The sequence below is a fragment of the Numida meleagris genome, chromosome 2, assembly GCF_002078875.1.
Source record: "Numida meleagris isolate 19003 breed g44 Domestic line chromosome 2, NumMel1.0, whole genome shotgun sequence".
NCBI classification, from domain to species: domain Eukaryota; kingdom Metazoa; phylum Chordata; class Aves; order Galliformes; family Numididae; genus Numida; species Numida meleagris.
In genome coordinates this window covers 6,174,374-6,192,029 of record NC_034410.1, presented here as the reverse complement: position 1 = coordinate 6,192,029, position 17,656 = coordinate 6,174,374, and the positions used below count along the sequence as shown (strand labels likewise).

The following is a 17,656-nucleotide window of genomic DNA, read 5'->3' as shown; positions in this document are numbered from 1 at the left end:
ATTCAGATTGTACTCAGCGTTTGCCTCTGTCTTCTCCTGTACCATAGAATCATTTGAGTTGGAAGGGACCCTTAAAGGTCATCTTATCCAGCCCCCCTACAATGAACAGCTATGGCTGGATCAGATGCTCGGAGCCCTGTCCAGCCTGACCTTCAATGTCCCCAGGGATGAGGCCATCCACCACCTCTCTGGGCAACCTGTGCCAGTGTCTCACTAATTTGGATCTTCTTAAACTGCAGGAAGAAATGGTAACGCACAGTGGAAAGGCAAAACAGGCAATGATAAACCAACTTATATGTAATCAGGTACAGAAGAAATACATACAAAAAGAGATCCTCCCTTATTCTTGCAGCTCTGTCTCCCTTAGTGTGTTTTTGACTGAAGTTTTTTCCATTCAAAATGACAGAAGGCAATATGTCACTGAGAACAGAGATGACAATTGCAAACTGTAAGTGTTCTCACCAGAAATTGCCAAAACAATTTTTTTTTCCCAAAAAAAGGAAAAAAATGATGCCCCGGAGGTTTTTTGAAACCTGGAATATTGCAATAAAATATAATGCAGTACAAGGCTATATAAAATTTATGGGGCAACTTTTATGAGAACATCCCAAGGGGCTTCACATAATAGCTATAAAACAGTAAAACACATCATGGCACAGATTTAATTTTTAAAATGGTAGAACATATATTAATGATTTACTATCATTTCTCTTGATTGGAGGTCTAAGAACACTAATAAAATGGTTTTGCCTAAAGTTAATTCAGGTGACAGACATTTAATCTCTGAACACAACTCATATTTTAATAAAGTTAACTGGTTGATTAAAATAATACCAGAAGAAAAAAAGAATAAAGGAAGAAAGAAAAAGAAAGCAAATATTATGTGTTTCAGCTAGGAAGGGTTTATAGAACCATAAATGTTGGAAAAGGCCTCTGAGATTATCTAGTTCAACCATCAACTCTTCAAAACTGCACCAGTGAAGCACATCACTCAGACATTATCAGCCACTGTAATTTCTTCAGTGTTCTCTCAGGTTGCTCAGGTGTCTCTCAAGCTTACAAAAGGACAACTGAGCATTCAACATCTGAGCAATGCATTTTGCTCCTTTTGAAATGTGCACCCTTGTACCATCTAACCTGTCCAAAACATCACTACTAATGCTGATTTGTAAACAAGTTCAAGAGCCCTGGCAAGGAAAGGCAAGTAAGAAAAGCAATGGAAGGTGCATAATCCATGATGAACAGCATCAGAAACATCTTGGGTCACTTGTAGGTCTCTTCACTGGTATTCCTATAAATTACCGTTACCTATCTCCCCTCATCACCCATAACATCACTCACATCATAAGCTGACACTAGCTGTGCAGCCCAGAGCTTTCTCTGCACTCCCAAAAGGGCTACAGTTTTCTGCTGAATCTGGATTTAAGTACTTTTAAATGAGAACTAGCACCAGAACACCAGGAGCAAGACTGAACTGCAATTTCTGCAAGAGTTGTTTGAAGAAAGATAAGCCAAGCACAATGCAACACACAATTATTAGGCTGAATACATTATGAACTGACTTCAGGGAATAAAAAGTCAAAGAACAGTATCTGTTCTCTAGCTCTTTGATATAGAAAAGAGGTCAAAGCTAGAAAAAAAATGAAACACTGAAGCAGGAACATCAAGTCAGATGGGACAGAAACAATTAAATGCATTAACAATTGTGAAAGCTCAGCAACTGTATTTATCTGCTTCTGTACGCTTCATTTAATACTGAAGTCAGCACCTGCCCACAGACTCAAGAGAACATACCAAGGAATCTGTAAGTACGCAGGGTCTTACTGTATCAGGAAAATATACTGGGCAACCCTGTGGGCTACTTCTGTCAGCCATCTGTCTGTGGGAGGTTAATCTGAAGAAACAGAGGTTTTGTTTTGTTCTTAACTCCGAAGTCCTCCATTCATCTCATCCCACCACTGGAAATGAGCTGAAGGGCAAATGCAAGAAAGCGTTCAGGAGTCACAAACTCTGATCTTGAAGGGGATGTCATTCACCATGGACAAAATCTGTATTTACCTGAGAAGATTCCAGCAGCTTTAAAGATCAACACGGAACATATTCCACATCCTTGAATTTGACACAATATTTGACAGAGTATCTGAGAAGACAAGAAAAGTCTTCAGCTGAGCATCTAGTGGAACTGCTGCAGTTTTAATCATGACGGATGTAAGCAACAGCATTTCCATCTGGACATCCCTGCTATATAGGCCACTTTGCATGGGATCAAAAGGATCCCAACAGCCGGGCACACCCACTGGCCCGGAGAAGATCTCTTACAGCCACAATTAACAATGCATGGGAAACAGGACCATCCAAGGGATGTTTCTCCCTCCTCAGTAAGGTAATTAACGGTGATATTCCCACTCTGTTCATGCTCTTCTGGCCACCTTTGTACTGCATTAGAAAGGGGACACAAAGACCTGCACTCATGACCTTTGTTCCCATATAGCAGAAATGCATTTGTTCTTAGCCCGAAAAACACTGTAACAAAGTGAGCAACTGGATTCTTCCTTTCCTCTTCCAAACGATCTTTAGAAAATAGCATTGGGCGAAGCTTGGTCTTGTGCAAAGGTAGAGTGGAAATAGTTCCACAGGATGGTAGAAAGTCAACACAGTCAAGCCTGGGCTGCTATCTCTCCGTATCTCTGGGTCGTGTTATAGGATGTTAAATCCTTCATATTAGGTAATTTTTTAAAAAAAGCTTCTGATCCCAACAATTTTTGCTTCGTCATTAAGAGAATGGAGAGTTCAATCCCTACAGTCACTGAAGTCCTTGAGAAGGCCATATGAACAGAGTGCTCTGTAATGACAAAGGACATAGATTAGTCAGGCCAACAGGAGCAAACCTAGCCCATAATAGGGTTTGTCAGCCAGGATATTATCTAGCAGGCTTAATAGTTCTTACTGATCTAAAAAGCTGTAAATGAACAAAATCTGTATGTTTTACAAAAATCGGTAAGTAATCAGAGCCCTGCAGTACCAAAATGATAAGCTCAGAGATAAAGCACCGGAGAAAGCTCCTTATTGCTTAATCCTCAACTCTCAAGCAAGCCAAGCGTAAAATCCTTTAATCAAATCTAATAACCTGGCATAATCTTCAAAATAATGACTGCAAGGAATAACACATCCCTGCATTCATTAAATCCTGAGATTTTAAAAAATGGATTTTCTTTAGCAGCAGTGTTAAAGGTATTCTCACATGTTGCATTATTCATAACTTCCCACAAGTAATAACATATTAAAATATAAAAACATTTGATTACACATTCTGATTGTACTCAAATTTGCATCCTCAACTGAATACAGCTACATTCTCTGTACAATGCAAGTTACATGTAACAATACCAAGCACTGAAACTTGATGCATTTATCCTGAGAATATCATCCCAGATATTAGAAATACTCATTGCTCGAGAACAATTAGGAACAAGCTTCCCTCTTTTTTCCTTGTTTCCCTGTAAGTTATTTAGCTGCCAGTGTTTGAAGGCCTTCAGTTCATCTGTATTAGGTAACCTCCAGCAGCATTTCTTTCTAGGAAGCTATCTACAAATATTTTTAGAGAACAGCACCGAAACATTCTGCCTCATGGAGAGTTTCAGTACCATTGAACATATCAAGTTCTGTTTTAACATCACCTGTTTTAGAATCTAACAGAACAATCTATGCTCCCTCTACAATTAGTAGGTGTAAGACAATAAACATGTTTCTTCTAACTCCCTGGCCAACACACAACTTTTGCAATCATATCTTGCCCAAAATGCTCATTCAGATCTATTCAATACTGAAGCAAAAAGAACATTGGAAAAAAAAAATCTCAAAAGCTGATTTAACTGATTTCATTTAATAATGTGGACAGTTTTTTCTGTACTATGAGCATAAAGACATCTTTCTACTCATTAGTCAACTGTGAAGAGATCACTGCAGAGAATGAAATATATACCCATAAGTATTCCCCAGAATTAAACTATTTTCAGTCACAGGCTTGCTTGTTTATAAATTTCACTAGTTGTCTGTACAAGAGCAGTCAGCTATGCCATGTGGTACTACCTCTACTTTCAGAGACAAAGTGTCTGAAATTAAAAACAGGGCAACAACAAATGACTACTGTGAGTAGTATTACTATTCATCCTGATGTTGTCCAGTTCACAAGCCAATATGGGGTTAGTATGAAGAAGAGTAACTGCCTCCAACTAGTAAATAAATATCTTATTTACTCACACCATAGCAAATTAGGCTGGAAGAAATCCAGGAGGACACTGACTGTCTATCTCCTTGCCTAATGCAGGAGCCCCACTGGCATCCCTGATGTATAGTTGCAAAACCTACCCTTAAACCAGCTGATGGAGATTGATGGAGTCTCCACAGCTCAGCTTGAAAGTCTTCAAACCTGTAAAGTTCCTTTTCTTTTTTCCATTTTCAAAATGCAGTTAGAGAAGACACTATCTTTTCCCCCATATTTTCCCTCTTTAAATGAAAAAGGAAGAAAAAACTCAAGGAAATTAAATAAAAAAGATTTTTTGTTCTCTTCAGCATTCATTCCTTAGCAACTATTTCAGCCTTTTCTTGTGGGCCATATTTTTAGCTGTTCTTAGCTAGAACACAATCATCCCTTTCTCAAAAGGCAATATATAAAAACATATAGTCGTTCTCTATTAAGTAGTACTCTCATTTTTTAGATCATACCTCCATTCTGTCAAGATTAAATTATGATCTGCATTACAGTGTACTGATAGTGGATCTTATCTCCATATCCTCTCCATCACACATGTCACTAACAAAAACAATGGACAGAACCAAACTCAGAGCAGATCCCTAGAGAACCTCACTGACAATATCTCACTTCTCATTATGAAATCCTAGTATGCTACATTGGTCTCAGAATACTGATCAGTCTCCAGTCATCTTCTCTAGACCATTATTCATTAGCACCCATGCTGCAACTAGGTATATAATCTCCAGTCACTCTCAGAAGAAAAACAGTAATGGCTGGTAGAACTGCAGACTCATTTTTTGCATATCCCTGAACATTTGAAAACTCCCTCTGCTGCATTCTAGGCTGGACCCTCAATCCTTTGGGCACTGGTATTCATAAGGTTATCCATCCAATTGCAAATGAAGAACAAAATAGAATAAAGCATTTGTTGCTTCAGGTTTTTCCAGACCTTCTTTGTATTAAGTACCAACATTTGGACTGATCATAACAAATGCACCTTGCCATTTCTTTTTATCTTAACCTTTTTGATTTGGTCTGAGAGCTCTTGCAATGCCTTTATTCTCCTTCTAAGCAATCTGACCTAGTTTCTACTTCCTCTATCCTTTCTTCCTGTGTTTGAACTCAATGAAAAGCTCATAATTTAGCCAAACTGGTATCTTACTGACTTATTCCTACTCTACAATGAGAGAGCCTTATTAATATTCTCCTTTAAGTAACTGCCAGCATTCTTAAAATTCCCTACTCCATTAGGCTTGCCTCCCAGGCAACACCTATGGATTTATTGAAGTCTTCCCACTTGAAATTCATTGTTACTCTTTTGCTATGTGCTATTCAAGTCCTAGGATCATGAACGTACCATTTCATGAACATTCTCACCTAACCTCTGGTTTGTCTAGACAGTGTTCAGCAACCTGTTTCTTCATATTGATCTTGTAATCCAAGATGATTCTACTTTAGTAAAGTACATGAGCAACACATTCACAGAATATTTCAAGCAAGACATCTAAAATATATTTTCCTTGCAACAGATGTGATAAAAAAGTATTTGCTCTAAGAACATTCAGCTCTGGACTGAAAGAAGCCCTGGGCGATCCTGTCCAGCTTTGGAGTTCTCTCCCAGCCTTATCTGTGTGTGATTACACTATAATTCTTTATGACAAAAAGCAATTACTCGAATGATTTTTGGAGATACTTTGGATCTCAAAGATATTTGAGAATCTGGACTTCCTTTACAACTCATCTGCAGTTGTGAAAAACATTTCTCTAATGCACCAAAATGCCAAAGGCAAGCACACAAGGTCTTCATGGATTTTAAGGACAACAAAAGCAGAACTTCACTCACTACTTTCATGATATCCCCACAAAGGTCTCTTCATAAGCCAGTTGTTTGAAGTAAGTCTTGTCTACTTTTTTATTGTGAGAATATACTGTATTCCACAAAAAAATAATACAGAACATCAGCAAAGATGGAAAATGCAAGTCTAGAGCACTGTGTATTACTTATTAAAAAAAACTGCTGTAAGGAAGAAACAAAATGAAGAGACAAATTTAAAGATCCTTTTCCCTGAAGATGGGGTCATAAAAGACTTTCTTATTAAAAAACAGACAGGTTATAACTATTAAAAAGCAAGTCCATAAGATCTACTAGGATGGATTTGACACCACTGACGTCAACATATATTCAGATACACATATATTTAGCAGCAAAAGAAACCATTATGCAGATCCCTAGAGAAAGTTCCAGAATATATAGATATAAGCTTCTGTAAGCAAAATTAGGAAGAAAATGCAACAAAGATGTGTCTGATGTTATCTGCAAAGGATGGAAAGCAGGAAGCAATGCTAGCAACACAGCAACCAGCTGGAATACAGTGAGATGTGCATTTTAAACACAGAAAAGATTTCTTCAGCACTATTTAAGCACTTCTTAATTAAAGAGCATTTCAATAACACACACAAAACATGCCAGCTGGATGCAGAGGGACAAGTATATATAGCTAAGTAGGAGGCTACAGCACTCATACACTCTAAAGAACATGTCCAAAGAGGCTTCACTGAAGGGACTGGGAAAGGATATGCCCATAAAATACATGGGAAAAGAGTAAAACCAAGAGTTTTGAAGGCACCTGAAGAAAGCCAATTAAACATACTGAGAGCTGCTAAGTTTCACCAACAACTTATCCTGTTCATAGCCCAGAATACAAATATCTCCCCCCAAGGAATTTCACTGACAATGTGCCAGACATGCATCTGAGAAACACAGAAGGGCACAGTAAAGGCACAGGCATTTGAGGCACAGCCAACATTAGGAATGACTGAAGCAAAGGTCTTAAAAACAAATCTAAATATCAAACAAGAGACATGTTATCCTCAGAGAAAAAAAACCTTCTTTTCCCATGAGTTTCTTTATCAAGCGCTATCACATGTGATAAGAATCAATGATAAAATGCTTAAAAAAAAAACAGAGGGGCAAATGAAAGGTCTCTGTAAAGCTCATAGTACCTGTGCCAGATTAGTGAGCGGGCATCAGCAGAAAACACCAACTTTGACCTATAGAAAGATATCAGACTCTTTTCCCAGAAGCAGCAAAGAGGGCTGGGAACAGTGCTGTAGATTGCTTATTGGACTCATACACACCCACAGGTTTGGGAGCTAGAAGAATACACGTCCCCAAAGTGAAATAGATGGTATATTTTCAATATTGACCTAAGGAAGAGTCTATGAATAACATTTCCTAGTTTCTTCTGGAGTTGCAGCTTCAAAATGGAAGTTAATCACTGAATGCCCCACAAAAAAAAAAAAAAGAAACAAAAAAAAAAGAAACTTTAGCACAAATCTCCAGAGAGGATTTTGCTAATATGGAAGTACTTCATCACAGTGGAGGTTTAGCCTGGGTGCCATCAGTAATGGCACAACTGCTTCCAAGAGCAGCTAATGATCTGAAACAAACAGTAAAAATGCATAATAACGATAAGAAGTTTAAACTGAATCAGCAAATCTGTAAGATGAAGAAGAAACAAATCACTCAAGAAGAAGCATTGCAAGTAGAAGAGAATCAACCTGTGTGCATACTCCATCTATCAAAATACTAACACTGTTGTCAGGGATAGTTTTCAGAGATGAACAAACTGGCTCCTGCAGTGATGGGGGGAAAAAAAAGTACCAGACTGAGCACAAGACTGAAAAAAATCTGGATGAATAGAGGCATTGAAGAATGGCTAGCATACCAAAAGAACAGAGGTGCTGAAAACAAAGCAGTAAAGAGTAAAGAATACTTTTTCCACGGAAGATAAGACCTGTAAGGATATACAGCTTTTAGGATCCTGCAGAATTTGAGGGAAACAAGTGAAATGACAGATAACTAGTACTATATGTATATATAATATAAGCAATATAAGTAATATATAAGACAATCTCTGCACTGACAGCTAGGCAACCCCTTACCACAGAAGAATGCAATAATTAGAAAGACTCTACTCCCTTTTAAGAGAATGAGGGACTTCAGAGCTGCATGAAAGACAACTGAAGGGTTATGTCAGATATTGGATTAATTACAGCTTATTTAGCTTAATAACATTTTACTTAGTAAATGAAAAATGAGATCAAAAGACAGAAAATAAGAAGCAAAGAGTTCTTTAGGAACAAAATCTTCCTTTTCCCATGATTTCTGCATGTTGTGCTTTCTGCAAGAGTCCACACTCAAGTAAAGCAGAACAGCACTAAGCATAGCCAGAACACACTGCTTGTAAGCAAGTGTTCTATAGCCTTATTTCCATACCAAATTTCTTTCATTTATTTGTATAAAATTACCTGCAATGGCCAGAAGTACTGGCCAGATGCATTTTTTCTGCCATTTTGAGTATCACAAAACAACCATGGTTATTAAACAGTGCAAAAAAATATGGATACCTGTGATTAAAGCACTATTTCATAGCAAAGTTCCTCACTAACTGCACGCTGCACCTGTAGTCCAAGCCATCCTCTTTAGTCCTCCATAACAAGGGTGAGTTACATTAACATCATTTCTTATTACTATTGCAAGCGCAGTTTTGAGATAAGATTCATATTAGCTATTTTCTGCTCTTGGTGCATCATTTGTCAAGGAAATGAGGAATAAGAATTTCAGTGCTTAATACGCTGTGTGAATTATAGGACTGTGTCAGGATTATACTTCAGCTTTTCTAATAGTTGGTAGCTCTCTTTCATACCTTTCTCTGCACACATCTGCTTGAGTGCTGACTTATAAGCAGCCTTCATTACAGTTCCCTGGCGGGACTCTTCAATTCTAGATCTGACCAAAGTGTGACATTTTAAAGCATAGCCCAGTCATAAACCAGTTAAGACCAGTTTCTTCTGGGGAACTTGCCTGATCCCAGATGAGGGCCTTACTATATGTGCTGTCCACCTGCAGTGTTTCAAGGAGACAGTGTTGTCAAGGGCACAAGGTTTTTTACATGCATTCCCTTTGATTCTTCTGTGTGCACTAGGAGGGTAGTTATAAGGTAATGAGTACACCAGCGTAAATGTATCTGGGTGTGGAGAGTACTGATTATCTACATAGAAATGGCTCAAGTATTCTGTGCTTTCATTGCCTTAGTCTTTTTAGGCAATGTCTTCTCCCAGTCCTCCCACATGTCTGTGCTTAGAGGGGAGTCTGGGTGATGAAGTACTAGTCATAGTAGAAGATCTAGTTAGTGACTACTATATCCAAAGCACAGGCAAGGTACATCCAAAGGTGCAGGTTAATGTCATTATCAACGTTCTCCCTCTCGTCTTTGGAAGGGCTTGGAGGTTCCTGGTGACTTGAAAAAGGCAAGTGTTATACGAACTTTCAATAACAGCCAGAATGATGTTTGGGAAATGACAGGCCAGACTCTTCCAAGTCCTAAGAAAGTTATGGAGCATATCCTACTGGAAACCAGTTCAGTTATGTACAGGAAAGAGAGTGACTGGGAAGAGCTACAGATTTGCCAAGAAAAAAAATCATACCTGACAAACCTGACTGCCTTCTACAAGACACAAGAAAGGACAAGAAAAGAGTAGTAGATGTCTTGCACCTTGATTTGGCAAAGATTTTGTCAGCATGTCTCTCAGTATCCTTATAAACAAATTGGTGAGATATGGACCAGATGGACTGCCTAAAAGGCAAGTGGATGACTATTTTAATTCCTAGGCACAGGGAGTAGCAGTAGGTCTTAAAAAGCACAACTGGAGGACAGTTACTCATGGTACTCATCAGGGTTTGGTACTAGAGCTAATAGTGTTTAAAGGTTGTATTAGCAACCTGGCCAATAGTAAGGACTCCAATCAGCAATTTTGCAGATGATACCAAAAGTGAAAGTCAGTACCCTAGAGAGCAGAGCTGTTGTTTGGGAGGACTCTTAAGAGATGGGAGAAATGAGCTGGCAAAAATTTCCTGGAGTTCAGCAAATACAAAGACTTTTACATGGTGAGGAATGTCTTGCACTGTGGACACAAGCTAGACTTCAACCAGCTGGAAAGCATCTCTACAGGTGAGGACTCATGGGTCTTGGTAGACAGCCAGCTGAACACAAGTGAGCGGTGAGTCCTCGCAGCAAATAAAAGCAAAAGCAAGTCAAAGGAAGAGAATATTTCTCTCTGTTTGGCACTTGTAAAACAGCATATGGAGTACTGTATCCCACTTGATCCTCTCATATAGAGGAACAGCACAAACATGCCAGAGTTAGCACAGCAGATGGCCACCATGATGCTCCGGGGACTGGAGCACATGAAGTATCACAAGAGGCTGAAAAGGCTGATTTGGCTCAGCCTGCTGAAGAGAGAGGATCTAAGGGGGAATCTTATTATTGCCTTTAACTACCCAATGGTGTGGGAGTGGGTATTATAGAGAGAAGACAGAATTAAACTTGTCTCATAGGTGCACAGCAACAGAACAAAGGGTGACAGATGCTAGTTGCCACAAGAAAAAGTCCTAGTAGATATAAGGAAAAGCTTATCTCCATGAGGGTTGTCTCCATCCTTGGAGATACTCAAAACAAAACTAGGCATGGCCCTGAGCAACACTGAAGTTAGCCCTCCTTGAAGCAGGGGCCTGGACTGGAAATTTCAAGAGGTCCCTTCCAATCTAACTCACTCTGTGACTTCTCAATATGAGGAAAGCAAGTTCCACATCATTCCTTTTCTTCTCTGTCTTTTTCTTCACTCTTACAAGGTTATTTGTGTTACTGTTTCAAACACTCTCAAGCGCACCCTCCTCAGGGAGCCTTTTCCCACTTACTTAAACTTTTTGAAGTACTCTAATTCTGCCAATAATTGCATTCTACCTTTATATTAGGTATGGAAAGTGGCACGTTGTTGAATATTAAAAATTAAGTCTGACACTGTCTACACTGACAATGTACATTATAGCAACAGGAAAGCTTGAAGTGGAATTAATGACTGATGAATTGAGAAAAAGGTAATGAGCTCCCTGTAGCCTTCACCATGCTGCCCACGTTCCATTATCTGCTAAAAATCACTTTCTTTAAAAATCTAGATTAAAATATGTGAGCTGAAACTAATGAAAATAGCATCTTAATCAACACAACAGTGTAAAACAGTTTGAAAGTACCTCTGAATGGCAACAAACAGCAGTCCTAGATGCAAACAGACATGACGACAGCTGTTGTTGCAAAGGATTCTTTCCTGTAATTAATTTCTTGCATGGGGATCAAATCCAGGAATGTATTTATACCTCTTCCTAATCCTAGACGTATTTTAACTTTTCAAATTAGGTATTCCAAAACATTCACATCAAAAGATAAGAAGGCAAGTTTTCTGGTTCCCATCATAAACTCACAGCCCAAATTCCAAATGAAGCTGTACAAAGCTTTTGAACACATTTGTGCAACTTTATGTCAAACTCCCAAGTTCCCACAAGCCTTCCAGCAGACATTTGCCACATAGTATTACAGAGGAGGAAAAATGAGAAAGCTTCTATCCTGCTCCAAGACACTTCTTGCATACCAAATCCACTTACAAAAGGTATCACAGGGAATTTTTCCAGTAAGACATATTGCTATCATGTTTCACAGTCATCATTTTAGAACTGCTGAATGCCTCTGGAGCTCCACTGGACTGAACAGTTGGATTTAAAACATTGCCCGAGTTCTCATGGAACAGACGTTTACAGAAAAGGAGAGAATGTTAAGTGGTATCAGTATCTTTGAGCCTTTGCTCAGAAATAAACTGTTCATTTTTTTGTTTTCACTGTATTCTTTTCACTGTTGCATGTTGGATTAACTTAGATTACTGCCCAGTTCCTGAGACAGACTAATTTTCACACTAATACAATATATATCTTTGGACAAAGATTGAAGGATTTAATTTTTTCCCTCCGCCTCAAGCAACTAACTCCAGAAAAACAGCTTGTAACACAAGAGGAGGAGACAGGCTGTGCAAGCTGCACCACTGCACTGCGCATCTGACTCCAGGACTGGACATTGCTCATGGCACATGCAGGACAAGCTGCAATTTTCTGACATCTGTCCTTGCAAACATGTCCTCACCTTATTCCTACAGCAGCGAAGTCACTGTCTCAGCTCACAGCCCTGGCAAGGACTGTCACATCCCCGTGAGAAAACTGCTGCTTCTCCTTCACGCCTTTTCAAAGCTGCGCTGTGAAAAGAAGAAAGAGCATGAAGGGACAATTGAATTTAGACATGAATTTAGCAGAGTATTTGCTGCCCTGATCATTAACTTTAAACCCTCCTGCAAGAACAGCTGCCAAGGATCTGCTCATGCAGGTAAACTCTAATTTAAGGGCATTGATGTTGCCCATCACCATTTCATCACAAGGCACATAGCACCATGGATTTTGTTTTCAAACAAAACAAGCTCATATCCATCTACAGAGACTTAATGAACGTGTAGTCTGCCTTCTTTCACAGTGGTGAGATCCGCACTTCATATTTCATCCAGCTTTCTGGAACAAGCACTTGAAGGGTCTAATTCATCTGACCTGTTGACCAAGAGGAGCACAGACTCGCTGGGTTCAGCTGTGGGTGACTAGATCATACACATCTAGAGCTGAATGGTATGAGGTCACCCTTAATAACTATACAGTAAAGTGAACCCAGGAAGAATGATATCAGCCCTGCATTAAGTCTTTCTGACAGTGAACAGATGGAGCAAACCCTCCACTGGGGTTATCCAAGATAATCCTGCTGACTTCTGTGGAACCGTACTGCAGAGCATCATTGCTTTCATGAATTAAAGACCTGCTTCTTTGACATAGTTACATGGCAAGAAGCCTTTCTGTAGCCCACTTTAACTCAGAAACTAACGAGTACAGTGAAGAACTCAATTAAAATGAAAGAGATTATATTCCACGAAAGATTATGTTCCAGCTCTTTGCTGCCACTGTTCTTAACAAAATGCTTTCAGTTTCATAGTGATAAAGATTATGACATACAATACTATTTCAAGGTAGTAGGTCTTTGTACCAATGGGATGTGGGCTTTCTCTAGAAAACTGATGTTAGTCACACACCATAGCTACTGTTGTATGCATCAACTCATAAAATATAACCCAGATTCCATTTTCAAAGTCATCAAAAGTAATGTTTGTACTGAGAGCTCCTGAAGGGCTCTAGAAAGTTTTATATTTATAGTCTTTTATTTTCTTAGATTTAGTTTCAACTTCTGCTCTAAAATCTAGGGCTAGAATATCACATTTGAGCTTCAAAAAAAAAAATCTCTGATTTCCTGTCAATTTTATAAGTTAGTCTTAGCATCCAACTTAGGGCTCCTTTCTCAAGAAATGAGTAGTCACGGTACTGCAACAATACTTTAAAGCAAAGAAACAATATTTTATGAATCATTGAGGTAAAACAGAGGTTAGAGTACACTTTAATATTCCTATTTCCCAGCTGGATTGAAGCAATCTAACTGCCTTCATGAAAAAAGAAATCAGCAAATCCCATATCACCCTTAGTATTTGTTGGCTTTTTCTTCCATGTTTCAGATTAATGTGGCAACAACAAAGCACTATAATGAGAAAGTGCATCTGCTTATTGTCCAGAGAGAGGAAGAAACTCAATAGTTCCCTGAATCCTGTCCTTGCTACCTAAATCCTTTCTTGAAGTGCGCAGTGCTGAGTTCTTCTAAAGAACGGAATACTTACCTGACCATACCCAGAAGCAAGCCCTAGGTTATTTCTCACTGGAGAAACTTTTTTCATCACAGATATCACAACCCCAGCATAGTCTAAAGTAACAGACACTGCATGCTATGGAGCAGAGGTCAGCTGAGGCTTGCTGATACACATGAAACACTGAAATGTCTTGATGTTGTTACAGACCCATTTTTCTCATTGTATTCCATTTAAATCCTTCCATTCCTGTATCCCTGAAGCTTACAAAATCTTTCTGCAAGGGAAACTTACCTCTCATTAGTGGAGAGAACACAAGCTGAGAATAGCAGGAATACCTTGCTAGGGGAACTTCAAGATAGTGCTGCCCACAGAGCACATTGATCAGGTCTGCTTAAGTCTCATTCACCAGAAGACTCATACTTCCAGCAATTCCCCCCACTTTTCCATATGCCTTAGGATAGTTTCTAGGAGGATCTGCTCCATGATCTTGCCATGCACAGAGGTGACACTGACTGACTTATAGTTCCTCATGTTTTCCTATTCTTCCTTTGTAAAAAATGGGAGTTATATTTCCCATTTTCAGTCAATGACTACTTCATCTTGCTATCACAACTTCCCAAATACAATGGATAGTGATTTAGCAATTTCATCAGCCAAAAGCGTTCAAGTCCAACATGTAGCAAGGCAGCACAAGGAATGGAGACAAATTCAATTCTGTGCTATTACCTGCATTCATCAGATATTGAAAATCTGTGGATGAAGGAACCAGACATTTCTGTTTTCACAGACAGCATTCTTGGGTGGATAAGCATTTGTATTTCATTTTCTGCTCCACACAACAGCTACCCACTCCTCCCCACTCTCTATCAGTACTCAAACTCTTCCAAATCCCTTTCGTGATCTCATCATTCAAAATCAGTGCCCAAATCAAGGTGAGCATACCCCCCAAAAGTGTCCAATAATTGCAAAATTCACATGAGTACACTACTCACCTAAGCAGAATCTCTTTCAAAAGGTAAATAACTACTCTGAGTGTCTACAAGTCTGGATTTTTCTCTCATCGTTTCCAAAAATGGAAGTGTTCTTGCAGTTTGCATAGTTTACACACTAAAATGTTCACGCTTCTTAATCCTATGAGAGCACACTTCAAAGATAAGTTTCTACTAAAAGGGTAGATACTTTAATACTTTATGAAGTTGTTTTTGTCACTGTTTGCATAGAGTGAAACTGTCATAACATATGACATGCAGAACAAGAATAAACCTTGTTCTCTGTATCTTCTGACACACGAGGATGGTTTTAATGCAGGCCCAAGAACAATGGATACTGACAGTGTATGTGTAATTCAGAGAGTATGTATTGAGTGTTACTGACACTTTACACTAAAAGACAAATAGGAATTTTGTAGACAATCCTTCATCCATTCCAGGATGTAATATCACCATCATTTTTCAAATGTTAGTTTGAGACAAAAAGGAGTCATGCGGTCACTACCTTAGTGAGTCCTCCTAACATTTACTGCTCAGACAGTTCTGGTGAGAGTTTGAAGAGAGGAACTGGAGTCTTAAACGCACTCAGTTCCCAAAAGTTTTGGGAAAAGAAGTTGCAGACCAACTTTGAACATACGTTCAATTAGAAAGTTAAAAGAATCCCTCTATGCAGACTGTTACAGACTCTTACAAATTCAGGACAACATTTAGCCAGTGCCCGCACTCAGCTTGAGAGATGATAACGCAACCACATAATAAAAAGCCACAGTAAACCAAGATTTCTGTTCCCTTGGTCACAGAGCTTGTAGGTAGTTTTCTTTTTTAACCTGTCTGGGTCTCACTTCTGCAACTCATCTCTCCATTCCCAGTCTCAGCATTAGCCCATTAACGCTTACTAAATTCATTAGTTAACACGACTAATATTTACAGCTTATAGGCTAGAACACAAGAAGACTATTCACCACCAAGGTCTTGCAGTTTAATGAATTAAGATATTAAGAAAAAAGCAGCTTAGAAGACTCTTCTAGGGGCTGCTGATGTCAATGCAAGAAGCATCAGCCAGTATCAAAAGTTTTTGTTGGAGCCTAAGGGATTTTTTTATTAGACCCTTAGAAAAATAAATGAGATTTAAGGAAGGATAAGTATCACAATTAGCACAGAAGATAACAATTCAAAAGGTGTAGAATTCTGCATGAAAGGAAGAAGTGTGCCAGAAGAAAGAGAAAGATAAAAAGAGAAAGTTGTGAGGTAGGAGGAAATGCTGGCAGGCTCAGAACACTGCAGAAGCTCTGAATAGCAGGCAAGTGGGGAAAAAAAAAAAAAAAGAAAATGCATCAAATTGAGAAACAGAGGCAAAGCACACTGGCAAAGAGAGCAACTTAAGCGTTGTCACATAACCCATAAAAAATAGTGCATAGCCACCAAGAAATCTGCTTGAGCTTACCAACACGTAGCAATCACCACTTCTCTAGGAATGGTGTTCTAAACCTGGAGGAGTTGTTTCGCCTAAGGCCATTTTCACCCTCAGATGTATAACTTGTTCTGCTTTTCCATATATTATTTTTCATCTTTGCTGAAACATCAGTGGTCTACTGATTTCTTCATTGCAGACGTCAAACTCAACTTGATTACAAAGGGGATTAAGGTGGCCATTGATTTAGTAGAGTAGATTAAAGTCACTGTTGACACATTCACTTATGGTCGGTAAGGAAACATAACCACAACATTATACAGAAAAGTTGCACCAAAAGCGAATATACAGAGCTGCAGTATAAACTGAGAGTCAGAGGAATGATCAGTCAGTCAAAACGTTAGCTCCGCCAGAAGATAATAGTTTCTGTGAAATCAAAAGCTTCATCAGGAACATATTTATCTTCCTTGCCCTCCTCCCACACTTTAAGAAAAAACATTACTTTTCCCTCCTTCCCACGTGTAACACAATGGAAAGCACAGCAATGACAGCAGAGTAGCCAAGTCCCAGGCTGCAGCAAGTGAGATTCGCCCAACTGCAACAGCCGCAGGCACAGAAACAAAGGAAAGAATCTGCTTACCTTCAGAATGCCTCAGGTATACAGGGATCTCCAGCAAAATACCCTTGCCTTCACTGCCAGCTCTTAAATGAGGTCTGGGAAGGGGTGGATGCTGGCTCCACCCCTTCCAGTCACTCAGGAGCCTAGCATGCACCTGAGCTCCCCTGGGTAGGCCCTGCCTTCCCACCAGGTGCTCCATCACTGGTTCAAGCCCTGACTTAGCATTTCCACTGCACCATGCTATACGTAAACTGAAGTAAGTAAAAGTGAATACTTCTGTCATCTGTAGACAGCTTCATTAGGTGAGATGCTATTCTGTACAACACCCTGATAAACTTGAGAATAACTTCAGCAACATATACCCAATGATTTACTGTTTTAAGAGCAGTTGGTTTTGATCCAAATGCGTAACGGGAATTAGGATTTTGCCCACTGACCATAAACAGAAGATGCTCGTATATCCCTATAAGGCTTCAGCATAACATATAATACTTCTTAAGCCATGGCCTACATTGACAGAATCTCACTTGTTCATACTATTGCACCTCCTTACTGCACCACAAGATCAGAGTTTAAGACAATCCTTAATAAAAATGTGACAAGAGTTTAGTCACTGTTAATAGACAGTGAAAGCAAAGGCCTGAGCACATTAACTTACTTAGCAAAGTTTGGGCAGAAAATGTAACACTGGTCATTTTCTTAATACAACAGGCAATAGTAGAAGATACATACACTCAAGGAAGCAGTCCTGTTCATGCCTATGGTAA

The 17,656-nt window shown here is 39.1% G+C and overlaps 1 long non-coding RNA gene across 1 annotated transcript; it reads right to left on the bottom strand.

The window, feature by feature from the left end:
- LOC110394322 lies at positions 605 to 16,990 on the bottom strand. The gene is made up of 3 exons (XR_002435550.1): positions 16,911 to 16,990; positions 12,286 to 12,394; positions 605 to 2,842 (listed from the first exon to the last, which is right to left on the bottom strand). It is a non-coding gene; the product is annotated as an uncharacterized LOC110394322 (long non-coding RNA).